The sequence below is a fragment of the Magnolia sinica genome, chromosome 11 (assembly GCF_029962835.1).
Source record: "Magnolia sinica isolate HGM2019 chromosome 11, MsV1, whole genome shotgun sequence".
NCBI classification, from domain to species: Eukaryota; Viridiplantae; Streptophyta; class Magnoliopsida; order Magnoliales; family Magnoliaceae; genus Magnolia; species Magnolia sinica.
This window is the reverse complement of record NC_080583.1, coordinates 46,278,786-46,300,331: the sequence shown is the minus strand read 5'-3', so window position 1 is coordinate 46,300,331 and position 21,546 is coordinate 46,278,786.

The following is a 21,546-nucleotide window of genomic DNA, read 5'->3' as shown; positions in this document are numbered from 1 at the left end:
GTTGTATCACATGGGCCTCATATATATCAAGGTGGGCCTCAACAACGGGCCCCATACACATCAAGGTGGGCCTTAACAATGGGCCTCATATATATTAAGGTTGGCCTTAACGGATGGGCCACAAATACATCAAGATGGGCCTCCTCACATCCAAAAAAGAATTATATTGAAGGATCATTTGGACCATACCTCAAATAGTAGTGGGGATAATAATTCTCACTGTTAAACAAATCACAGGGCCTACCATAAAGTTTATTTTCCACCCAATCTAATCATAAGGTTTTAAGGACTTGGATTAAGAGGGAAAACAAATCCCATATTGATCCAAAACTTCCATGGCCCCAAAGGGTTTTAATGGTAGATTTTCAAATCCCACTATTTCTTTACGGTGTGGTCCACCTTATCAAAGGGCTGGACACATCATGGTGTGGCCCGCCGTGATGTATTTGAGATCCAACCTATTCATAAGTTAACATAGTGATATATGAAGTGAAAATAAATATCGACTTTATTGGAAACTACTATGGCCCTTAGAAGTTTGAACGGAGGATGTCACTGTCCACATTGATGGTGGGTCCACCTGATCCTATATCTATCTTATTTTTAGTCTCGAGCCTTGAAATGAGCTTTCAAAATGGTTAGACGGTTTGGATGCAATACATGCATCATGGTGGGTCCCATATATGGACGGCATGGATGAAACAGGTGGGACTCATGGAACTTGGTGACGCCACTACAGTAGCTATGTAGATGGAGTGAGGTACACCAGCCGTCCCACCTCCACACGCAGGGATGATGTGAGTAAAACACTTACATCAGTGGGTCCCACGTGGCACCCACCATAATGTTTATCTGTCATCCAATCTGTTACCAAGGTCAACCTGAATAAAGAGGAAAAAATAAATTTCATAATGATCCAAAACTTCTGTGACAACCCAAAAGGGTTTTAATGGTAGACGTTTAATCCCTCACTGTTTCCCGCTGTGTGGGCCACCTAAGTTCCACATGTGGCTGATTTTTAGGGTGGCTCTCTGCCCTAAGGGGGCCTACCAAATACATGGTGTTGATGTCTAACACACCTCACGGTGGGGCCTATACATGAGACCCACGTCCCTACCCTTCTTCACGTCTGCGCGTCCTCTGGACGTCAGCAACAACACCTGCTGCTTGTTGTTTTTTTAAAATGGATTCTTTTACAGTTTTTCGTAGGTGGGCCCTGCATCCGGAGAATCCGACCTAACCATTGGATTCTATGGCTCAAGACAGCCTAAATAAGCCTAATATTCAATGTGTTTTGGTATATATAAACATCAAAGTGAATTTTAATAGTAAAAACTACTATTTTCTATGTTATGGCCCACTTGATAATCGGATTAGCTTCTTTTTCGGCTCATCGCCTAAAATGAGCTGGGGGATGGAATGGACGGTGTGGATTAAATCCATACATGAAGTTAGGGCCTGTATGAGCAGTCGACCCTAAGTCTTGGAATCAAACTGATATTTTTATTTCACTGGACGGTACACCACACCGTCAGTCACACTTTATTGACATCCAGCGTCCAGGGACGCTGGACGGTTTTGGATACAACACATATTAAGGTGGGCCCCACCTTCAGACGTGTTATCCAGGTGAGCCACCATATGCACGAATGGTGTGGATAAGACATACACCAAGGTGGGGTCCATCCAAGGGGGCCACACGGCCACATTATCACACAAAGAAAAATGAAAAAAGAGAGGTAGAGAGAAAGAGAGAAAGAAGGAAGATCAAGTGATGGAGGGACCCCGACACTATCGACCCTCCCTTTCCATGCACTCAATCATACTTCAAGTGGGTCCGAATACATGTGGGCCCACCAAATCAAAGATCAACAGTGGAGATTCCTTCTCCACCAAAATGGAAGGTCTAGATGACCTCTTTCAAACTAGAAATTAAACATCATGATGGGGTCCATGGAGATTGGCCCCATCATGGAATGATCATGAGAATCATAGTGGGCGATCGACCACATCTAGGGTCCGAAGTGAGATCCATACCATCAATCGGTAGGCCTCACTTGGCCCATCATCAAAAGAATGAAATCTAGAACTATAAAAATGCCCACCGTTCAATCTTCTTGGTCTGATGGAACGCTGAGCTCCTTGTGTCCCTCTTTGATGAAAGATGATGAGAAATGAAGGGCTAAGATGATGGATCTTGGAAGAGGAAGTGGGCCACACAACACACTTTTCTCTCTTGAAATTACTTGGACGTGCACCTCTTTGGTGTTGCTTGGAATTTGTGTTGAGAAAGAGAGAAGGGTGGTTGTAAGGGAGAGGTGATGGATGTGAGTGATGGATGTGAGGTGATAGTTATACTTGACATGTATAGGTGTGTAAGAGAGAGAGGGAGAGAGTTGACTTTGGGGTTGCTCTTGTGCTTGATATGAGGTGATTGATTGATTGATGAGACATGCGACTTAGGTTCACGTGCAAACATCAATTATAAGTCACGGGTCACCGAAATTCGATCAGGAAGACCGCAGAAGCTTACAGAACAGTATGGGCTAGGATACGGGTCTTACACTATGTCTCTTCATTGCATCGCATATCCTGGATAAGGCTGGTGGTATTTATGGACTTACCAGTATGATTCCGTTTACTCTGATATCGTATGATTCATGATCTTATTAGTATTTCTGCTTATTTCGATATTATATGATTTATGACATTGTATTGCATACTTAGCAATTACCTTATGCGCACACTTTCACCACCCTCTAAGCTTTCTATAAGCTTATGCATGATAGATGCATACAAGTGGCATTAGGTTGCAGCAGTGTTGAGCTTGGAGCATGCAGCGGACTTTTGGAGCTTTGATTTTTTACATACGTATTTTACCTTTCAGCATTGTATTCAAATGTTTATTTTAGTAGATATGTGATGATGATGTTGTCTTTGTAATTTAGGTAAACTTATGGTTATGATTGCTACGAGATAAATGTACGTTGGAAAAATCCTCCTTGTAGGATCCGAGGATCGGATCCTGGTGTATGGGCATTGGGAGCCGATAATGGGGTACTACGGAGGTTGTTGGAACCAGATTCGGCGATCGAAAATTTTGTGAGCCCGGTTTCTGAGTTTGAGGCGTGATGGAAGATTGTATCAGAGCATAACTTAGGAATACCTGAGGATAACATTACATATCTACTAATAGCTACCCTTCACTCTATGATTGTTGAGAACTTAGAATGGTTGATCCCCGAGTTCAGATAAATTAGAAATTTTCTGATATAGCTCCCTGCCGTTGAGATTGTGAGGTTGCATAGTATTCCATTTTTGATCATTTATAATTCGGGATTCAAAGATTAGTGGGGTCATCGTAGTGCCGATGAGGCATTTTGGGAGTAACAGGCTAAGATTCGTGGCATTGTCCCCATCTCTTAGGTGTTTGATGATTATATATAGTGATAGGATTTCCCTTCCTTTGTGAGTTCTGTATTGGTTGTATTATGATTTAAATTTCGAGGACAAAATTTTTATTAGGAGGGCAAAGCTGTAAGACCCGTATCCTAGCCCGTACGGTTCCGTAGGCTTCCGCGGTCTTCCCGGTCAAATTCCGGTGACCCGCAATCTGTTATCGGCATTTGCGCGTCTTGAGTCTTGTCCCATACATCAGAGTTAGCTTGACTTGAAACTTGTACCCTTACCACATCTCACATGCCAGGGCAATACCCCGGCCAGGACATGTGGGCCCGCGTTTAGTTTGAAGAAAACGCGGCGCATTTGTAAAATCCAAGAGAACATCACATCAATCCCATCAATCACATCAATCAAGTACACATCACTCCCATCACTCACACCTATCCCTAAGTACAACCACCCTTCCTAAAGTCAACTTTCTCTTACAACTAAGTACACCCATCCATCACTCACCATCCCTCTCTCCCATCACTTCTCTCCCATCACCTCTCATTCTCTCTCTCATTCTCCAAGCAGCAATCGTTCAAGCTCCATGAGAGGAGAAAGTTAGGTGTGGCCCACTTCCTTCCACCCAATCACACCCTCTATAATCAATCTCAACCTATAGCGTCTCGAAAAAATCCATACAAAGACCCGAGTACCACCTCAGGCAGAAATACCTAAGGACCATATCTCATTGTAATTTAGGCAAAAATTAGTTAAGTACTAAACTAGATAATTGGTGAATTAAACATGAGTCACCATTTCCACAAATGAGAAGACCTAAAACCATTAATACCACTGACTCAACACTACATAAAGACTTAGAAAAAATCCCCAGAGCATGTCACTCTCGAGAGCACATTGAAACCCCGTATCGAACCTAGACCGCACGTCAAGAATCCGATGATCGCGAAACTATATGATTATGTCCGTCCTACTAGGCTTGACAACCATCGCGCAACTATAGGAATCGAGCTTAGATAGTGTTTAGAAATGCACAACTTGAACCCTGAGTGACGTGTGTGAGAAACGCGAATATCTTTAGAAAATGTATTGAAACTTAAGTGAATTGGGCCATTTTCTCACACACAAAATTAAAGATTTTAGACCGTCAGTTTCTGACCAGACTTCACCCATGGGAAAGGGAAATTTTTCTGCACATATCCGTATACTTGTGGCCTTGATTAAGCAAGTTTGACTGTTGATTTGATACAGGTCCTCTACGGTCATTCGACTTATTCGATCGCACCAAAATTACATCCTGGCATAGATCCATTGTCAGGGAACTTACCCTATGACGTAGGTGAGTAGTAGACCTATAAGCCCCGTTTGTCAGAAACAATCGCCCTTTAGATATAACTTAAGTATACCAGGGCCCTGGGGTAATTTACATCACTTTTGGGCCTATATATAGCCCTTATACCACCCCACCTCTCTCTCATACGAATTTCTCCAAACCTTAGGAGTGAGAAGAGAGAAAAGAAGAGAAAGGAGTAAGGAGAGAAGAGAAATCTTAGGAGATCGTTGCCGTGATTCTCTCCCACTACTCCATGTACTGAATCACCTTCCCATTTCACTACACGATTGGTTTCAGCTACGATTTGGGTAAGAAATCCTAACCTTAATACTGTAGTTGATATCCAGAATGGTTATTTATCAACCTAGCTAACTAATTTCACCATTTAGGTGCCCGACGTTCTGTTTTCGGGAACATAGAATTCGAACCAAGTCCGAATCGAGTATTTCGATGAAAGGCGCGGATTATAAAAGTTTAGGTTATGGTTATCAATGCTTTCAATGTTAGCTAATGATTTATGTCTAACTTAATTACTGTCATATTGTCTTAAATACGCCATTTTCGATATATTACACATGTATGAACTATGTTGAAAAAAAGATGCATCTCATGTGTTTATTGAAATGTTTGAATGAACATGCAAATGTGATTTGTGCTTACCATGACTACTAATCTAGGATTCATGTTTGTCATATGCATGATGACCTCTTTGTGTAAGGAATTGTCATAATAGATGTTATAACTAATCTAGTCTATATATTTGGTGAAGTGTAGCCTAAGTATTTGATAAATTGTTGATGATTTGTATTTATTAAGAGTATTAAGATAGGATTCTCAATTACCTTATTCATATGTATAATCTCCTTCTTGTAATCTTATTTGCCTCTATGCGATTTATGGATAAAATGCAAGTGTTAGGTAATATGATCAATGTGTTTGATGAAATGCTCAAATGAGGAATTTATTTAGATTGTTTGTTAAATGATGACATGATTATCACATGTATTTACTTATTGCATTTGAGTAAGATTGGGGCTACAACGTAGCCCAGGCAATCGGTAACTGTCCTTATTCGGGTGGTCAAACTAGTCTCGCCACAATGGATATGTTCGATAAATCTGGGTCGCACAACGATTGTCGACAGTGGTTAGGCCACAAGGGTGCTTATGCGCTCCATGTCGATTAAGTCAGCGTGTGCTCGTACCAATCAAACTTCCCAAATAAATCGATTAGCCTATTGTGTGTTTACCATGTTTGGACACCACTGCTTGAATCTAAGGTGCCCATTTCCAATATAAAGGTCCACTTTAACCATGGTACCATGATCCGCTAAGACTCATGAGCCGGGCATAATGGTATGGGACACCGTGGTCGAGCTGTCGACCCACACTAGGTTGACGAGCCTCCCTGTAGTGACCAGTGAGCAACCTAGACTCGTGAGCCAGACATGGTGGTATAGGACACCGTGTTCGAGCTATCGGCCTACGCTGAGGTGATGAGCCTCCCATAGTGACCGCGAATATAAACTTTGAATTTTCCTAATGACTTCTTTTCATTAGGAGTGATGCGCTACAACTTACTTATTGTATGTGATTAACTAGGATTGATGACCCTGGATGGATCATTCGGTTCGGGTTAATGATAAAAAGGGAGGTACTTTAGCTTTCCAAACCTACTGTATGAATAAACTTAAGTAAGTACTCGGCTAACACGACCATGCATCGCATTGCATTAGTTAGGATGTGCTTTTGGCGAGGAAGTTGCACTTTAGGAAGTGTTGACATACGCAAAATTAGATGTCGGAGTCACTTTTGAAGGAGCTTTGTGCGAGGGCATACATCATTATTTGCACTCCATTCTTGCATTAACAAGAGTAGTTAGGAAGTGATTGTTACGTTGCTTTATCATTACTGCTTGATTGACTTGATAACATGTTAACCTTTGCCTTATAGTACCACTGAGTTGATCACTGACTCCCACCCTGGGATGATGCTTTAAAACACCAACCAGACTCTGGTTTAGATGCAGGTATTGATGATGTCTCTGCAACAGAGCAGGACTTCATGGATGAGGAGGAAGAGTTCTCCTATGTTCAGCTCTCGGGCTGGTTTATGTAGATCTCATACCAACAGGCAGAGACTACAGGGATATTGGCTTAGTTAAACATATTACACTTCCACATTTTATATATTTTGAAACAACACAGGTATATATTCAGCCCGGTTACATACTCATACTCTGGAGTTTGTGAAATACTTTCATATTTAAATACATATGCTTCAAACTTCCGCTTGCTTAATTTAATTATATCTGGAGTATGATATGCTATTTTGGTATAATCCCACTCATGTTTAACTCATTAATATGGACGAAATCTGAACATCATTATCCATGTTGCATAAGTGATGTGCTGGATCTCAAGAGTAGAGCTTTGCTCGACCCTCAAAATTTAGGGCATTACACAACCATTGAATCATGTCCCATTGGAGCTAATATGAGGAGGAGCCCAAGAAGAAGCAAGAATAGTGGGTGATTTTGTTTTGATTTGATGATTTAAGGGCCCACTTATGGTGGGACCCATCTTGATGTATGCATTGTATATTGTATAGGGAGGGCCCATAATGGTGGGGTCCCTCCCCTTCACATGTTTCTTCCTCTTTCCTTCTCTTCTTTCATTTTTATGATGAGGTGCGTGGGCCACCTAGTGTGTGTGTGTGTGTGTGTATGGCCCACCTTGATGTTGATCCACACCGTCCACCTGTGTGGACCGACGTGATGTATACGTTAATCCACACCATCCAGATGCCCTAGATGGTGGTAACCACCTAAGTGTTGTCCAGCACGTGGGGCACCTTGATTTATGTATTTTATCGCAGTCGTCCACTTACTGGACGGTGGGCCCCATCGTGAGGGATGTGTTACATCCAAATTGTCCATTCATTTGGTGAGCTCGTCCTATGGCTTGAGACTGCAACGCAGCAAATCTAAATCTCTGGTTGGCCACATGTGTGGCAGCCACTTGATATATGTATTCTCCTTACCATCCATTTAGACGTGAGGCAGATCCAAATTCTGGTGGGCCATGTGTGTGGGACCCACCGTGATGTATGTAAATCCACACCATCCAGCGTCCAAGGTCTGGATGCTAGATCCCTGGATGTTGGCCTTATTTTGTTAAAAATAAAATAAAAATAACAAAAATATGTAAATATATAATAATAATAAAAAAATAAATATACGTGGTAGGCCTTACGTCGAACCCACCTATGCAGGGAGCTGAATGGTTGGTGTACAGCTACACCAGTTATATAGCTGATGTTTTAACGTCAGCAAATTTGGTGGGACCCACCTTGATTTAATTGTTTTATATCCACTCCATCCATCCAGTAAGGGACGCGGACCCTACCATTATGCTTATGCTTCATTCCAACCGTCCATCTCAAGGGTCCACTGTGATGCATGTATTTCTCCAAGCCGTCCATCTATTTCACCAGCACGGGACCCCCATGATGTATTTATTTCATCCACTCCATCCAAATTGTGTTGGACGGTGCTGGACAATGTTTGGACGGTGCTGGATAATGTTTGGATGGTGCTGATTTACGTGGACAATGGTTGGACGGTGCTAATTTACATAGACAACGTTTAAATGGTGCTGATTTATATTGACAATGTTTAGTTAGTGTTGATTTACATAGACAATGTTTGGATGGTGCTGATTTACCTGGACAATGTTTGGACAGTGCTGATCATCCTCAGTGGGCCATGTGCCCCATGGAATGATAGTGTACAGTGATACACATGTTACACCTACAATCATTGAAATGTTTTTTGTGTGGTCCAAGCCCACTTGAGGCCCAATAGTGTGGCCCATCCATGAGGCCCATCATGATGTATATTTGAGGGCCATGTGATAGGGCCCATCTGCCTTGTATTTGAGGCCCATCTGATAGGCCCCACCTTCCTTGTATTTAAGGTCCATAAGATGGGGCCCACCTGCTTGAATCTGAGGCCCGTGGGCAAGTCCCATTGTGATGTATTCGAGGCCTATGGGTAAGGCCCATTGTGATGTATTCATAGCCTATGGGCAAGACCCATTGTGATATGTATTAGGCCCATGATGCGTGACTCATTTGATGTATTCAAGGCCCAGATACATGGCCCATTTGATGTTTATAAGACCCATGTATAGGGCCCACATGCTATGTATCTAAGGCCCGTGAGTAGGGCCCACCTGTTGTGTATATGAGGCCCATTGGTGCGGCCCATTAATGTAGCCCACTCATTGTATATGAGGACCATTGGTGCGGCCATTGATGCGGCCCACTTGATGTATATTGAGGCCTATGGGTCGTAGCCCATTATGATGTATTTGGGGCCCATAGGTTGTGGCCTATTGTGATGTATTTTCAGCCCATTTGGTAAGGCCCATTGTGATGCACTTTCGGCCCATTTAGTAAGGCCTAATGAGATGTATTTTTCAACTCATATATTACGGCCCATTTGACCTATATGGGGCCCATGTATTACAGCCCGTTGTGATGTACATGAGGTTAATGAGTGAGGCCCAATATGATGAATGTACAGACCGATGTAATGTGTGATTTCACTATAATGTATGTAATGATGTTTATGTGGGCCACTGCTGTAACGCCCTAAATTTCGAGGGTCAAGCAGAGCTCAATTCCCGAGATTTGTCGCATCACTTATGCAACATAAATAATGATGATTGAATGTTGTCCGTATTAGTTCATTAAACATGAATGTGATTACACTAAAATAACATATCATACTCCAGAAATAATTAGATTACGCAAGCGGAAGATTGTGATAGATATATAAAGCATATAAGTGATTGTAAGTCCCTAGAGTATGAACATGTCACCAGGTTAAATAATTACATGTATGGTTCCAAAATTTACAAAATGATACATTGTAATAACATCTAATCCGTGTCCCTGTAACCCCGTCAACGCAACTCCAAGTCTACATAGACCCGCTAGAGAGTTGCATGTAGGAGAACTCCTCCTCGTCATCATAAAAGTCAGGCTCCACCTCATAAGCCTTGCCATCACCTGAAGCTACAATAGAGTCTGGTTGGTGTTTTAAAACACCATCCCAGAGTGGGAGTGAGTGATCAACTCAGTGGAGCTATAAGGCAAAGGTTAACATGTTATTAATTCAATCAAGCAGTAATGATAAAGCAGTACAACATCCATGTCCTAAGTACTCTTGTTAATGCAGGAATGATATGCTGTAATGATGCATGCCCTCGCCTGCACTCCCTCAGCGACATCATCTCATGATCGCGGCATGAACCACTCCGGACACGTGCTCTTCAACACTAAAGGCACATGCAATGCTGTGCATAGTCATGTTAACTGAGTGATTTATTAGGCATATTCAACAGCAGGTTCGGGAAGCTAAGGTACCTCCCTTTATATCATTTACCCAAACAATGATCCGTTTAGGGTCGTCAATCCTAGTTAGTCACATACGATAGGCAAGTTATAGGGAAACATCACCCTTGATTTAAAAGCAGTAGATAGGCAAGTTCAAGTCTCTATGGAGAGGCTCGTCACCTCAGCGTAGGCCTAGTTTATACTCAAGGTCACTACGGAAAGACTCATCACCTTAGTGTAGGCCAACAACTCGAATACAGTGTCCCATACTACTATATCCGGCTCATGAGTTTGAGTTACTCAATGGACACTACGGGCAGGCTCATCACCCTAGCATAGGCCGATAGCTCGACCATAGTGTCCCATACCACCATACCCGGCTCATGAGTCTTAACGGATCGTGGTACCAAGATTAAACAGGCTTTTCACTAGTAAGTGGTACCTTAGATTCAAGTAGTAGTGTCCATACATGGTGAACAAATATTGGGCTAATCGGGTTACTTGACAAGCTCGACTGGTACGAGCGCACGTTGAATTAATCAATATGGTGTGCATACGCACTCCTCGTGGCCTAAACACTCTCGATAATCACCGTACGACTCAGATTCATCGAACGTATCCGTTGTGGCGAAACTAGTTCATCCACTGATTGTAAGCCATTACCAATTGCCTGGACTACGTATTAGTCCCAATCATACTCAAATACAGTAGGCATTCATCAGTGATAGTTATACAGCATGTGACAAATAATTCAAATGTAAATCTCATTTGAACATTTTAACAAACACATAGTGCACATGTTATCATACATAGGCATTTCATCTATAAATCACGTAGTAGTGAGATAGATTACGTGAAGGAAATTATAACTATAGATACGGTAATTGAGAATCCTATCTCAGCACACTTATTAAATACATTTCAATAAATAACTTCTAATTTAGACATTTTATCAAACACTTCGACTACACATATCAACATACATATAATAAATTGATTATAACATATATTACAGTAAATCCTTTCACAAAGGAGTTGTCACACATACAACAATCACGTATTCTCAATCAATAATCATGGCAAGCACAAATCACGTATTCTCTCAATATCTCTCTCTTCTCCTCACTCTTTCCTCCTCTTTTTCTCTCTTCTCTTTCCTAGGGTTTAGGAAATTCGTATGGAATGAGAGAGTGGTGGGTTAAGGCCCTTATATATGCCCAAAACGGGTGCAAATGGCCCTAGAGCCATGGTATACTTAGGTTATAGCCAAAGGGTGGCTGTTTTGAGCCAACGGAGCTCATCTGGAGGTCTATTTCTTGCATACGGTCCAGAAAGTTCCCTGACAATGGATCTATGCCAAGTTAAAGTTTCAGTCCGATCAGATTTGTAGATCGACTGTGGAGGACCAGTTTCATTTTAACGGCCACCATCACTCGATTAGGGCCACAAGTACACTGACATGTGTTGAAAAATTTCTCTGATCCAAGGGTATAGTTAGGTCAAAATCTGATGGTCTGAAACCTTAGATTTGTCCTGCAAGTGAACGGCCCAATTCACTTAAGTTTGAGTTCATTTTTTAAAGATATTTGCGTTTCTCACATACTTTGCTCAAGGCTCAAGTTGTACGTTTCTGGATACTATTTGGACTTGATTCCCGAGATGGTTGTCAAGCCCAGAAATGTGGTCATAATCATATAGTTTCGCGGTAATCGGACTTTCGACGCGTGGTTCAGGTCCAATACGAAGTTTCAATGTGCTCCCGAGAGCAACTGAGATTTGAGATTGATCCTAGGTTTCTAGGTTATGTTGGGTTAGCAATCCTAATGGTTTTGGGTCTTGCAGTTCGTATAAAAAATGGTTCAAACTAATTCTTTGATTTATTTAGTTTAGTACTTAATTAATTTTCATCTAATTTCTAAAGGATTCGGTCCTTAGTGATTCCTGCCTGAGGTGATACTCGGATCTTTGTACAGATTTTTTCGAGACGTTATAATCTACCCCCCTTAAAGAAGAATTTCATCCTTGAAATTAGTATATTTTCGTATTCCTCAAGAATCTTAGGGTAGTTCTTGCGGACCTCGGCTTCTATTTCCCAAATAGCCTCCTCCTCAGTGTGGTGTGTCCACAGTACCTTCACAAGTGGAATAACTTTACTGCGCCACACCTGTTCCTTCCTGTCTAAGATACGCATCAGTCGCAGTACATAAGTAGCATCTTCACTCAACTGTACCTGCTCCCATTTGATAATGTGCGAAGGGTCAGGAACGTATTTCTTCAGCATTGATACATGAAATACGTTGTGCACGCTTGTGAGTGGTGTGGGCAAAGCAAGGCGGTACGCTACCACACCCACTCGATCTAGTATTTGGATTGGGCCAATGAATCTCGGTGTGAGTTTCCCTTTCTTGCCAAATTGAAGGACTCCCTTCATTGGGGAAACCTTTAGGAACACATGGTCCCTAACCTTAAACTCTAGCGGTCGCCGCCTCATATCGGTGTAACTCTTCTGTCTACTCTGTGCTGCCTGAAGTCGACGCCTGATAATGTCGATCTTCTCTGAGGTCGCCTGCACTAAATCTGGGCCTATCAAACTCTTCTTGCCAACCTCTGCCCAGCAATGTGGTGCTTGACAGTGGTGCCCATACAAGGCCTCGTAGGGAGCCATGCCAATACTTTCTTGAAAACTGTTGTTATAAGTGAACTCAGCATAAAGAAGACAGTCATCCCAATTGTCCTTGAAATCAATCACACAAGCGCGTATCATATCTTTCAACACCTGATTCACCCATTCCATCTGCCCATCCATTTGTGGGTGGAACGCAGTACTGAACTTCAGTTTCACACCCATTACTTCATAAATACGAGTTCAGAAGATAGATGTGAATTGTGTGTTTTAGTCCGACACAATCTCCATAGGAACTCCATACAGACGTACTATCTCCTTGATGTACAGCCTGGCCAAATCATCTGCTGAGTTTGAGATTTTAATCGGGAGGAAATGAGCCGATTTCATCAACCGGTCCACAATCACCCAAATGGAGTCATTTCCCTTCCTCGTCTTCGGTAACCCTGAAATGAAATCCATAGATATGAAATCCCATTTCCATTTAGCTATGGGCATGGGCTGAAGTAAACTAGGAGGTCGGCGATGTTCAGCCTTGACCTGCTGGCACGTGAGACAACGGGATACATAGTCCGCAATGTGGGCCTTCATGTTGTCCCACCAGTACGAACGCTTCATATCTCGATACATCTTCGTACTACCAGGATGCATCACTATCTTCAAATTGTGAGCAGCTTCGAGAACTTCTCTTCTCAAGTCATAAAGATTTGGGACGCATAGGCGGCCGCGATAACGTAAACCCCCATCTGTACCAACTCTCCATTCAAAGTCTTCATCATCACTAGCTCGCTTTCTCAACTCTACTAACCATTCATCTTCCCCCTGAGCCACTATGATTCGGTCATCGATAAGTGGTTGTACACGAATATGTGCGACGCTCTCGAACGGCTCCTCTACTGTAAGTTTCTACTCAAAGTCTCACACAAATTCGACCATGTTCCACTCCTCTATCATCAGCGAAGCTGCAAATGTTATCATCTTCTTGCAGCTCAACGCATCTGCCACAAGGTTGGTCTTGTCGGGATGGTAGGAAACCTCAAACTTGAAGTCCTTCAAGGTTTCCATCCATCGTCGTTGCCTTATGTTCAAGTCTCTCTGTGTGAATATGTATATGAGGCTCTTGTAGTCTCGAAAGAACCTAAAATCCTCTCCATAGAAGTAATGTCTCCAAAGCTTTAATGTAAAGATGACGGCCGCTAACTCTAGATCGTGCATAAGGTAGTTTTCCTTATGCTTCCTCAACTGTCGCGATGCATAGGCAATCACTTTGTCCTTCTGCATCAGAACACAACCCAACCCAACACGAGACGCATTGATGTATATCATATATTTGACCCCCTTCTCTAGCAATAATAACACAGGTGTGGATGTCAACTTGTCCTTCAGTTCCTGAAAGGCTGCTTCTGCCTTCTCATTCCAGGCAGACTTGAGATCTTTCCGAGTGAGTTGAGACAATAGGCTGGCTATCTTAGAAAATTCTCTAATGAAATGACGATAGTAACCTGCCAGGCCAAGGAAACTCCTCACTTTAATAACCGAACCAGGCTACTCCCAGTCCTGAACTGAGGTCACCTTAGCAAGGTCCATAGCTATTCCTTCCTTGGACACCACATGTCCCAGGAACTTGACTTCTTCTTTTCGGAAGTCACACTTCTTGTACTAAGCGAACAACTGGTTCTTCTTGAGAGTATCAAAGACTGCTCGCAGGTGCTCCCCATGATCTTCCCGACTCTTAGAGTATATTAGGATATCGTCTATAAATACGATGATGAATTGATATAGATAAGGATGAAACACCCGGTTCATAAAGTCCATGAACATGGCGGGTGCATTTGTGAGTCCAAATGACATCACTAGGAACTTGTAGTGCCCAAAGCTGGTTCTGAATGTTGTCTTCTGCACATCTTCATCCCTGACGGGCAACTGGTGATACCCTGACTACAAGTCGATCTTTGAAAAATACTGTGCCCCTTTCAATTGATCGAATAGATCGTCTATCCTGGGTAAATGATACTTGTTCTTCACGGTCACTTGGTTCAATCTACGATAATCAATACACAATCACAGCGATCCATCTTTCTTCTTTAAAAATAGCATGGGTGCTCCCCAAGGAGACACGCTAGGCCCTATAAAACCTAAGTCCAATAGGTCATCAATCTGTCTCCTCAATTTCTCCATCTTACATGGAGGCATGCGATACGTGGGTAAGGAAATGGGTGTCACACCAGGCACAAGATCGATAGTAAAGTCGATCTCACGCCGGGGAGGTAATATAGGTATCATCTTAAACACTTCCCAGAAGTCCTTGACCACGGGCGTGTTTCCAAGTGTCGGACCATTATGATCTTTCAATAAGGCAGAATAACAAAGAACCCGGAAGGGGCAACTGGCCTGAACGGGGAATGTGAAGGTCGTGTTTTCGGGTCTGTGTGTCGTCACCAGTCGGGTCTCGAAGTTGATCTTGGCCCTCATTTTAGTAAGCCAATCCATGCCAAGGATGATGTCGTAATGGTATATCATGGTGACAATCAGGTCAATACATATCTTCCTGCTCCCTAAATCTATCAAGTAACTCTCACACAACTTAGTGGGATTTGTAAAAGTTCCTGCTACTGCGATAACTCTCACCCCAACCATAGGGGTAGTATTCAGCCCTAAGCGCTTGACCGTAGAACATGATATCATCAAAATAATGGACCCAGTGTCCACTAATAGGAATATGGGTGTACCTTGGATGTGGGCAGTGACCTCGAAGGCTATAGGCACTGTAGCTGCTGACTCAGACACTTCAGCTATAAGCGCATGTACTCGTGCCTGTTAAGTACGGTTCGGCTGCGGTGCCATAGGTCGTTGAGGTGGCCTAAATCGAGGTGCAGTGGTGCTGATCGTAGAGGTGGAGCTGAGATGACCTGAGGTAATTGACGGTTGATCTTCTGAGGAGGCATGAAGCCGATGTCCCTCATCTTGGTGAAACAGTAAGTTTCAGTGTGGCCTGACCTCTTGCAGTAAGTACATCACAAGTCTGCTCGCCTTAGCTGAGTCGGTGTGTCGTAAGTCTGGGAGGTGAATCTGCGCGTGGCCTCTTACCGAGGAACAACCTGACCGGCAAATCTGGTTGAGGCCTCAGACCCCCGAGTACGTGTGAATAAGATAGTCTGTTCCCATCCTGCTCAGCTCACAAATACATGTTCGCTAGCTCAGCATAGTTGGGAATGCTAGCACAACACATCTTCGTACATATCTCAGGTCATAGACCATCAGAAAATCGCCGCATTTGCATCGGCTCATCTACCAATATCAAGGGAGCATATCTGGCAAGCTTCGTGAATCTATTTTTATACTCGACCATAGTCATTCCTCCTTGACAAAGGTGAAGGAAATCACTCTCCTTCTCATTACGGTACGTGAGGGGGAAGTACTTCTCATGGAAGCAGGTCTCGAAAGCTTCCCATGTCCAAACATACTCAGTGAGCACTGTCCGTAGAATGTTGTCCTACCAGAGACTAGCCTCCTTCTCAAACATGTATGTGACCAACTCAACCTGCTCTACCTTAGTGCAGTGCAATGGCTTAAGGATCTTAGAGATGCGGTTAAGCTAATATTCAGCCTCCTTGGGTCTTTGAGTACCCACAAAAGTAGGAGGTCAAAAGTGCTGGAATCGCTCGAATAGGCCACTGGCATTCAGGTTTCCAGCAAGGTGTACAGGTGGTGCAGGTAGAACCACATTCATGTTCTGGGCAAGGGCCCCAGTGATGGTGGTCCAAATCTACTACTGCTGCTGCATAAGGAGCATCATCTGCTCCAACCTATCAGGAGGAGGAGCCTGATGCATGTGAGGCGTCGATGAAGACGCACGGTTCTGTCCTAAAATCGGTGGTGTAGAAGGTGTCAGCCCATTTGTGGGGCCAGTAGCCGGCTGAGAATCCGACATAGTCTCGTGATTCGAGCCCAAACTAGGGTCCGTGTGGCTATCGCTTAGGGGAGGTGCCCCGTCAATCGATTTACTAAGTGTAAGACGTACCATACTCCGAGTGGCCTTAGGTGGCATTCCCTATATACAACATAGGGTGCAACATATGTATGATTTTGCATAACAACACTCAATAACTCAAGCATTCTACACATTTCATAGCAAAAGGAGTTGCATGCATTTCATTTAACCAAAATTGTCATAATACATGAGATGTAGTCTTACATGGATCATGACAGAAGATGTATGTGAGCTAATCTAACAAAGCTTTAAACACTAAAACACGCCAACAACTCTATCCTACTACTAAGCTTATCAAGGCCATAATATAGAAAATAAGAAAGCAAAGAAAACCTAAAGACGACTACAACATAGGACTAGTCATCTGAATCTAGTGATGGTAGGGAGCGGCCTTATCCTGCATACAGTACAGGAGAGCCTTCAAGGTGCGAGACACCTTCTTAAATTTCTGTTTCATGAAGGCCCTATTCTCTTCAAGTTCGGCCCGAGTCTCTCTGACCTCATGTCTCAAGGTGACTTGGCCCTCCTTAATCTGAGCCAAGCGGACTTCTAAAGCAGCCTAATCACAGTGGTGCTCATGTGTAGCAAGTGGAGAGCCCTCACCAAAGTCTTCTGCCTCTTCCTGCTCTCCCTCTTCCTCGCTTCCTTCCTCTATCTCATTTTCATCCTCTTCTTCATCACTTTCTTCCTCTTCACTTCCCGTCTTATCCTCACTCCTATCGAGTTGGGCTTGACATTGCCGTGGTCCAAATCCCATGTTGTTGAGCATAGCATCATTAATGTAGTGGATCGACATAAGCTTTATGTCAAGTCGGTAGCCGAACTCCCGGCCAAGCTTACATATGAGTTGGTCAAATGGGAGTGAAATGTCAGTCCTAGGAGAGTGTAGTCTGGACTATCTGTAGTAGGACAAATGTAGGCAGGCACATCTTGTCTCCCTGCCCAGCCCTGTATAGGAAGTCCACCATCAAACATGTGCATTCGGAGTGATTACTCCACCTAGGATACACATTATGTGTGAATATGTGGTGGAGTAGGTGGAAGTCATGAGTCATCTTGGTCACTGGGAGGCAGTTGCCTCAATTCCAGTGGATCAGTCAGCTGCAAAGAAATTATGTATGACGATCTCTTTCACGCACACTCCTGAGACTCTTCTCACTACATGAACCTCACCACGCTCCATCCCCATAATCTGAGCTATCACACCAACATCAACTATGGCTTTCCATCTTGTCACGGGAACAGTGAACTGTAAAGGCTCCAGCGATGGGTCCCGTATGTGGGCGTATAAGGCTCAGACGGTGCTCTCACACACACGTGACTTGCCTTCAAATATGGGGCCCCATCCAGCGTCCAACAGGAGGTCCATCGCCGGATATAGCCCAAATAGTTTTTCGTCCACGTGTGCTTCACAGAGAACTCTACGACCCTGGAATCTACCATGTGCGATGCCCGGCGGTAGGGCCCTTTCGAGCAGAGTTTGGGGATCGAGATCCCGCTTCATCCTCTACTCTCATGCGGCGCTTGTACTTACTTTGGCACCCGATTTCTTCCTTGGATGGGTTGGGCAGCTAGGCCCAGCTTCATCTGTGGAAGTCCTCTTATTTCCCATGAGGGAAAGAAGCATGGAGAGAGAGAAGATAGCAGCCACGAGCTCGAAAAGAGTTATGAGAGTGAAATAAGATGAAGCGATATGATGGATCGGTGGACTTTGAGATTTTTGAGACACAAAGGAGGGTTTGTGTGCTCAAATGGGTGGGAATGAGGGAGATAGGAGATGGGTTTGAAAGGAGTGGTGGGAGGTGGGTATGTAGTGATGAAGAAGAAGAAGATTTAAGAGAGAAAAATCATATTTTTAAGAGTTGGAGGGGTTGAAAAACTTGGAAATGGGAGAATGAAGTAAAAAGGGACATATAGGGTGGTCCCACATGTGTTTCGTGAGCCCCACACGCATGTACACCATCAGCCCGACGCGGCCCACTGCGGCCCGACCAGCCCACTGTGCCCAAACCGCGAGGCCTCGCGGTAGGCGCGATGTCATCGCGGTCCACTAGACCTAGGGTGATGGCATCATCCTAGGGGCGATGACATCCCCCACAGGGTGCCAAAAATGTGCGAGGTCCACTTTGGTCCCCCTGATTTGCGTCATTTGGCCCCCCGAGTCCATTTGAGACATTTTGGGTCCCATCTCGTGCATATTCACGCGTTCTGGTCATTTAAGTGTGGAATATGCTAAATTATCATCTAAACCCATCGATTGACGGTCTGAAAGGAAATTGGGATCATCCCGCATGATCACAAATGCATATATGTCCGATTTCAATGGTCAGTTTCGCCCGTCGGTGAAACTTGGAATCCTACGACTGTTTCTACATTTCATCGCCCCCTCCTAAGTCAAAGTACATCAGTGTGCATCGTGTTACCATAATTCAGGTCCAATTTAATCCAAATCATGCTCTGATACCAACTTGTAACACCTCAAATTTCAAGGGTCAAGTAGAGCTCAACTCCCGAGATCCGTCGCATCACTTATGCAACATAAATAATGATAATTGAATGTTGTCCGTATTAGTGTATTAAACATGAATGAGATTACACTTAAACAACATATCATACTCCAGAAATAATTAGATTACGCAAGCGGAAGACTTTAATAGATATATAAAGCATATAAGTGATTTTAAGCCCCTAGAGTATGAACATGTCACCAGGTTAAATAATTACATGTATGGTTCCAAAATTTACAAAATGATACAATGTAATGACATCTAATCCGTGTCCCTATAACCCCGTCGATGCAACTCCAGGTCTACATAGACCCGCCAGAGAGTTGCACGTAGGAGAACTCCTCATCATCATAAAAGTCAGGCTCCACCTTGTAAGCCTCACCATCACCTAAAGTTACAACAGAGTCTGGTTGGTGTTTTAAAACACCGTCCTAGAGTGGGAGTGACCAATCAGCTCAGTGAAGCTATAAGGAAAAGGTTAACATGTTATCAATTCAATCAAGTAATAATGATAAAGCAGTACAACATCCATATCATAAGTACTCTTATTAATGCAGGAATGATATGCTGTAATGATGCATGCCCTCACCTGCACTCCCTCAACGACATCATCTCACGATCGCAGCATGAACTACTCCGGACACGTGCTCTTCAACGCCAAAGGTACATGCAATGTAGTGTATGGTCATGTTAACCAAGTAATTTATTATGCATATTCATACAGCAGGTTCGAAAAGCTAAGGTACCTCCCTTTATATCATTTACCCAAACAATGATCCATTTAGGGTCGTCAATCCTAGTTAGTCACATACGATAGGTAAGTTATAGGGCAACATCACCCCTGATTTAAAAGCAGTGGATAGGTAAGTTCAGGTCGCTACGGAAAGGCTCGTCACCTCAGCGTAGGCTAGTTTATACTCGAGGTCACTACGAAAAGGCTCATCACCTTAGCATAGGCCGACATCTCGAATAGAGTGTCCCATACCACTGTATCCGGCTCATGAGTTGGGTTGCTCAATGGACACTACGGGGAGGCTCGTCACCCCAGCATAGGGTGACAGCTCGAACACGGTGTCTCATACCACTATGTCTAGCTCATGAGTCTTAGCGGATCATGATACCAAGGTTAAACGGGCTTTTCACTAGTAAGTGGTACCTTAGATTCAAACAGTAGCGTCCACACATGGTGAACATACATTAAGCCAATCGGTTACTTGACAAGATCGACTGGTATGAGTGCATGTTGAATTAATCAACATGAAGTGCATACGCGCTCCTCGTGGCCTAACCACTGTCGATAATCACTATACGACTCGGATTCATCGAACGTATCCGTTGTATCGAAACTAGTTCAGCCACTAATCGTAAACCGTTACCAATTGCCTGGACTACGTATTAGTCCCAATCATACTTAAATACAATAGGCATTCATCTGTGATAGTCAAACGGCATGTGATAAAAAATTCTAATGTAAATCTCATTTGAGCATTTTAACAAACACATAGTGCACATGTTATCATGCATAGGCATTTCATCTATAAATCATGTAGTAGCAAGATGGGTTACATGAAGGAAACTATAACTATAGATATGATAATTGAGAATCCTATCTCAACATCCTTATTAAATACATTTCAACAAATAACTTCTAATTCAGACATTTTATCAAACACTTCGACTACACATATCAACATACATGTAATAAATTAATTATAACATATATTATAGCAAATCCTTTCACAAAGGAGTTGTCACACATACAAAAATCACGTATTCTAAATCAATAATCATAGCAAGCACAAATCATGATTCCATATTCATTCAAACATTTCAACAAACACACGGAATGCATTATATTCAACATAGTTCATATATATGTGTAATACACGGAAGACATCACATCTAAGTACATGTGACAGTAATCAAGTCAGTTATAAATTATTAACTGACATTGAAAGCCTTGAAAACCATAACCTAAATGTTTATAGTCTGCACCTTTCGCCAATACGCCGATTACGAACTCGGTTTGTACACTACGCCTTTATATACGGCACAACGGCTACCTAAATCATGAAATAGGTTAGCTATTTCACCGTTTTCTCTATTCAGATTCCTAAAATAGATTAGGGTTAGGATTTCTTACACAAAAATGGATTTATATTCGATGGTATAGCAACACAGGAGAAATGATTCAGCACGTGGAGTGGTGGGAATGAATCCTAGCAACTATCTCTCACTCTCTCTCTTCTCCTCAGTCTTTCCTCCTCTTTTCTCTCTTCTCT